The following is a 7,214-nucleotide window of genomic DNA, read 5'->3' on the forward strand; positions in this document are numbered from 1 at the left end:
ATTTCGGGCCCCTTCCCCTATTGGCGAAAGTCGGATCCGCCCTTGTGACACATACACACAAACCGGAAAAATGGTGCCCCCCTGAAAAAGAAAGGACCCCTCAGTGCCCCCCAGGAAAAATTCTAGCTATGCCACTTCTACGATGGTATAACCAATCATAATCAAGGTTTTCACGGTATTCAGTTATAGAGATGTTTAAATAGCTATAATTCATTATGAAACGGACGCCAGATGAAGAAAGCAGGCACAGGGAATTATGAAATGTACTTTTTTAGTGGTGACTGTACAGTTATTTTTTTTTCAGTAACCATACTCAACCAGTGAAAATTACCATCAAATTGCAATAACCATGTTTTGCCCCCCCCCCCTGAGAAAACAAAGCATTCGGGTCAGTACAACAGCCCCCTTTGATCTTTCCGCGGCCTCTGCCGGCTATTTAGAGTCGAGATTCTTTACATTTGTTAAAAACTACGATTGCTGTATATCTTAACATGTGACAATTTGGGGATGGCAAAGCACCAGAGACCTCTTTACCTAATCACGACTTGATCTACTCTTCCCTTTTAGAATTAACATAGGCCTATAAGACGCAATACAATCATTGCTTTTTTTAAAGTGATATCGCTTGTGATATCGATACTTTATAGAGCGCAACGTATCGTCTCAGATTTGCGCTCGCTAATTCGCTGAATCTTTCGCGTCACGAGCTCGTAACAAAATGAATACATTAACGAATCTGCCAAGTTGACCTTTGTCTAATACACGTACAAAACCACAGTTGACGAGGGAGCATTGTACGAAATTAATATTAATGAGGGCTTATTTAAGCTTCTATTGGATTAAACAAAATGGCGCATGCGTACTCTTATTCCAAAGACGCAAGTCATGAATATTCATATTGGCGCCCGGAACTGCGGTGGGAAAAATAATTTCGCCGGCCGGATGTGCCCCCCAGGATTCGCCAATGCCCTCTAGATCCCGTATGTATATGTTTATATTTTTCAGCGTAAGTTTAGATAAAAGACATAAATACGATCGACAAAATAAAACACCAAACGGATTTTGCGTTTATGATAATTGCCGATTATACATGCATTTTTATATGAGGTTTGTCTCTAAGCGTGTGTGTTATAGGCGACAAATAATACAATGTGTATATATATTGATTCAATATCAACTTCTGAAATTGAAACAGATGCGAAATTCTTTGTTAAGCACGGCAGGAAACAACAGATGTCACTATCAATGAATATAGTGAGGTGTAAAAGCTCCACCCAAGAATCATCGATTACGAGGATGGCTGTAGTATTATCTCGACATAAAAAATCTATTGTCACAATCCCTTCATGGTGAGTTCGTCGAAAATCGGTGAATCAAAATAGCAGTTAGATAGATGGATAGATAGACAGATAGACAGACATATATAATCAGATAAATAGATATTAGGTAGATAGATAGACAAATATACATACATATTTAAACAGCCGGATAAATCATTAGAGAGATAAATAGAAAGAAAGAAACAAAGAAAGAAAGATAGATAGATAGATAGATAGATAGATAGATAGATACTATCTAATATTAGATAGATAGATATATTAGATAGATAGATATATAGATAGATAGATAGATGGATGGATGGATGGAAGGATTGATATAAAGATAGATAGATAGATAAATAGATAGATAGATAGATAAGGAGATAGATATATAGATAGATACATGTAGATAGATAAGGAGATAGATAGACAGATAGATAGATAAGAAGATAGATAGATAGATATGTTCATAGATTAAAGATAGGTGGATAGATTTACACAAGATAGACAATCACACATAATTATTTAAACAGATAAATAGATAGATAGACAATATACATACATATTTAAACAGCCGAATAAATCATTGCTCTGAAAGCAGCCGACAAGGCCTCGAAATGCTGAGGCTACCATAGACCAGGGACAACGTCCCTGCATAGACACTGTGTACACCATGGGTGCATATATGTTTAAGAATAACTAACCCCTTATTCAAATAAATAAGGAATAATGATAATGGCTGAAATTTTTTCTAAACTGTCTTTAGCAATGTCGATCGGCAGTAATGTTGATCAACCTATGAGCAGAATTCTGTGCAAAAATGAAATCGATTTGTTTATTTATGGATGACTGAGCACGCATCAAAGGGGAAAAATGGCATTTTCAATGTCACACTCATTTTGAGGGGTTATAAAGTAAATAGTGGGGGGCAAATTCAGTTTAAAATGAGAATGTAGCTATTGTTTTCATCATCCATCATTTTTATCACCACACACTTTCCGATATTTTTACACCTTCATGGTTCAGCGAGCACACTTGAAAACTTAGAAATGAATGCTCTTTATATTGCATAATGCATTCTTTTCCTAATAATTTCTTAGGATCAGTTGGATTTATGGACTATTGAGTGGTGAATCCAGACTATGAAAATGGGGAGGGGCCGAGAAATTGGGGGAAGTGAGTCACTAACATTTTCAAATTTTAACATGGTTAACATGCTTTTTAAAATTGAAGAGGATACTACCATAAATCCCTATGATGATACGTCACAGAAAAAATTGTGCACACTCAGCCATGAGCATTTTCATGAAATTTTGTGTGGAGTGGCTAAATGATGGATAATAAACACAGCATCAGCACTATAAAATTCACCAAATAACAACCTTCGCCCAACTTTGTATTTACACAATCTGACAAACGATTCTTGTGATTTAAAAAAAATTGTCATTTTTAATTCAATCTTTGATTACTCATGCATGACTCAACCGATCACTCTTTTTAAAAAATAAAATAAAAGTAGCTTTGATTACAATCGTGCTTACAAAAAGTGAATAGAATGTCCTAGTTATAGGTCTAAATCTCAAAATATTAAATTGGACGGCCTGGCCCGGCATTTACTATTTTCTTGCCAAACCGTCGATCCACTCCCTCTTGTTAAAGGTCAAGTCCACCTCAGAAAAATGTTGATTTGAATCAATAAAGAAAAATCAGACAAGCACAATGCTGAAGATTTCATTCAAATCGGATGTAAAATAAGAAAGTTATGACATTTCAAAGTTTCGCTTATTAAAAAATAAATAGTCATATGAACGAGCCAGTTACATCCAAATGAGAGAGTTGATGGTGTCACTCACTCACTATTTCTTTTGTTTTTTATTGTTTGAATTATACAATATTTCAATTTTTACGAATTTGACGATTGGGACCTCCTTGCCTGAAGCACAAAATGTTAAAGTAATGGAATTCCACCTGTTCAGGGAGGAATGAAACTTCATTTCACATTGCAATGACGAGAAAATCAAAATATTTCATATTTCAAACAATAAAAACAAAAGACATAGTGAGTGAATGACATCATCGACTCTCCCATTTGGATGTAGCTGGCTCGTTCATATAACTGTTTTTGTGAAATGAAGCGAAACTTTGAAAAGTCATAACTTTCTTATTTTACATCCGATTTTGATGAAATTTTCAGAGTTATGCTTGTTGAATTTTTCTATTTTTATTCAAATCAAGGTTTTGTTGGGGTGGACTTGTCCTTTAAGGAGGTAACTCCTTGCTCAAGTCTACCACTTTTCATTCATTTCTGTTGGCAAGCATGGGGTGAGACACAAACAAAATTGTCTTAAAAATACAATGAGGGTAGATGATTGTATCCCAAGAAATATTGTACCACTTTCCAGCTCCATGTTCAACCTTTCTGCATCTCGCTTTCTTCGAATCAGAACAGAAATGCAGCCAAAACCTTCCCTTATTTCGCCTTTATTCCCTCTTTTCTTCCATACAATAAAAAAAATGAATAATGTATTTTAGGAATAATAATAATAATAATTGGCATTTATATAGCGCTTTATCAATCTACGACTGTTCAAAGCGCTTCACAATTATTCTTACCCGGTCACTGGATTCCTAGCATTTCAAGCAGCCTGTTAGGCGCACACTTGCTAAACCAACCACAATGACGGATGTTTCCTACCGGTACCCAATTAGCACCTGGGTGAGAGTGGCAATGTATGGATTGACGCCTTGCCAAAGAGCGCTAGACCATGGTGGGATTCGAATACACGACCCTCTGATTACAAGGCGAAAGTTAGAACCGCTACACCGCTTCCACATGATGAGATGAGGAATGATGAGATATGTCACCACATTTATCTTCATTTGCCATATCTGTTTTGTATGCCTTTTTTCACATTTTATATCCCTGTATCATGCATACTCATTTCAAAAAGTTATCTGCTGGTTTATCTTTTTCATAAAGGGAATTAGGCCATTACATTATGCCAACGTTGGGAAAACGTTTTGCCATCTGGACATGATTTAGAAGTCCTGAATATTTATAAGAACAGTGAGTGACAAATATATATATATATATATATATATATAAGCATCCTGGTTTTCCAGGTATTGGCAATAATACTAAGACATCAGAAATGCGAAACAAATTCACGAATCTTCCCTGAAGAAGGTAGATGTCTACCGAAAATTTGTAGAGTGAACAAAATTGTTGGCATTTCAAAATCTGCATTACTCATGAATTTGTTTCGCATTTCTGATGTCATATATATAACACAATTAACGTGATTTCGTTTACATACTTGTTTCACCATCAAAAGTTTCACGAAAGTATGTAGCTTGATTACCATATCATTTTAAATATCAAATAAACAGTTCATAGGTGAAATTTTTAAGGTTAAATATAGAAAATTGTTTTTAACCGTGATTTGCCAAGTATTGAAAAGTCGTAACATAAAGCAAGTGTGAATACATGATCATTTCGTCAAAACGCAAGCAACGTCAGTTTGCCAATCTTCAGATTAAGATAAATAATTTTCCTATTAATCGTATGCACAAATGTAAATATCTCGGCGTGGTACTAAATGAATATATGACGTGAAATGACCAAATTGATAAGATGAAAAGCAAAATTACTTCAAGTCTATACTGTTTAAAACGCGTGAGACCATAATATTTTTTCTGTATTGATTTTATTTTTGTTCTGTTTCATCCCCCCTTTTTGTTTTTGTATATAGATTTTTGTTTTACTTATTTTACTTTGTTATGATTTGTTATTCTTCGTATTTGTTTGTATATTGCACGGCCTCTCTAAAATAAATCAAATCAAAATCAAATAAATCAGAAATCAATGACAGGCTTCCAGTGGATATAGAATGATAAGTTTAAGATTAGGAGAGGACATAGAATATAAGATAATATGGGTTGTAGAATAGAGTTGTAAAGATGAACTTGAAACCAAATAAAATTTTGAAAACATTTTTAAACATTCACTTGAAACATTAGTAAGAAACCATATTTCCGACATTTTCTTAAAATTATTAAAACACATTTTTAGAACATTAAACGTAAACAACACTATGTTTAAAAAAATGTTTTAATCATATTAAATGTGTGGGTTCAGAAATGATTAAAAATGTTTTGAGAACATTAACTTAAAACATCAGAAAGATATCATTGCAACATTTAATTGATATTAATAAAATACATTGGAAAAATATGTTTAATGTGTTTTATTTACGTTGCTTAGGAAAATATTTTATAGCAATGATAAAACCATACATTTTCATATGATTTTAACAATTCCCTAAAACATTTTCATGATGTTTGACCAAACATTTTATGATATTTTGTCAATGTTTTTGTGTTAATAGCTACGTACCTTCTTCACCGCTCAGGGGCGCCCTAAGCTCTTTCGGGGCCGGGAAAGACATAATTGATCTTCGGTTGGTGCAATGTGATACTTCGACGAGTGTAGTCTGAGAAAGAGAATAAACATAGCCAAATATTGACAAAATATTTAACCAATGCATAGCATCCTTTGGCAATGCATAAATGTACACTTTGCCACTTTCCATGCAGGTGTTAAATGGGTATACATGGGAAGATGGGAAAGCCTGAGATGCAGTATGCCTTGCAATTGAATTTGAACAAGAAATGCTCGATCCTCAGGGCGTCAAGAAAGTGCATGTAAATTATTTTTATCCGGACAAGCCATGATCCAAAAACGTTTGTTATGATGTTTCTGTGCTCAGAGACGTTGTTGCAATGTATAAAGTGCTATATAAACAAGGCATAAGCGATGTTGTGTCTCGCCCACTTGTGAAAGTAACCAGAAATATTGCGATTTGCAAGGGCACGCAACAGAATTGTATCAAAAGTTCATTGTAAAATAACTGGGATAGAAGAACATTTGTCATAAGATTCTTGCACGTGAAATTTAATGTTGACCTCAAATGAACTTTGACCTCTGAACCCACCAAAATGCAATGGAAAAATGATATCAACTGGGAATCAAATAGTTTTAATTTATCGCTTACTTTAATTTACTCGCTTAGTGTACTGACCTAAAACAGGAAAAGTGTACCTGTTTATGACTGTTTGTAGTAACCCAAGAGGAGGATACATTTCCACTGCAAAGATAATGGGAGTGCCGAGGTGAAATTTCTTTATATTCTGACCTGAAAGCTTGATATTGTAACTGAAGCGTTTTTGGTACCAATGATTAAAGTTGGTATCTAAGAGAACAATAGATGCGAGCACGAAGTGCGAGCTGAATTTTTTTTCGATCTGAAATGACAGTTTAATGGACGTTTTTGATAAAAAAAAGATATATGTCCAACAAAAGATTATTGCAAATCGAAGCAGGAGTTCTTTTGAGGTTTAGAACTGAAAACGGGACATTTTATTCACCTATTAATCATGAAGTGTATGGGTTTTTGCTACAGAAATGATGCGAGCGCGAAGCACGAGCTGAAAATTTTTGTATTCCAATCTGAAAAGCAGACATTTTGAGCACGATTTGAAATAAAGAACGATTTGTGTATCTCAATCTCGCTTGCTGAACATTACAATCTTATTTATTTTTGCACATCCGGAATTATTGGGGGGAAAAAAGATATGTTCCCCCAATATTTTCATTGGTGGGGCTATCGCCCCCCCCCCCGGCCTGCCCCCCCCCCCAGGATCGACGCCTCTGGTAAAACCAAATTCTCCTCAATTTGTCCCATCCAAGAATAGGGATTTCGCATGCTATGGCACGGCAGCTTCAGTCCTGCTCTGTACGACTACTGCAATTGAATGCTTCACCGGCACCGTACATACCGCATACGGGACTGAAGCACTGATCTAGATCAGTGGACTGAAGTTGGGTGATGACGT

The sequence above is a fragment of the Lytechinus variegatus genome, chromosome 9 (assembly GCF_018143015.1).
Source record: "Lytechinus variegatus isolate NC3 chromosome 9, Lvar_3.0, whole genome shotgun sequence".
In the NCBI taxonomy this organism is placed as follows: Eukaryota; Metazoa; Echinodermata; class Echinoidea; order Temnopleuroida; family Toxopneustidae; genus Lytechinus; species Lytechinus variegatus.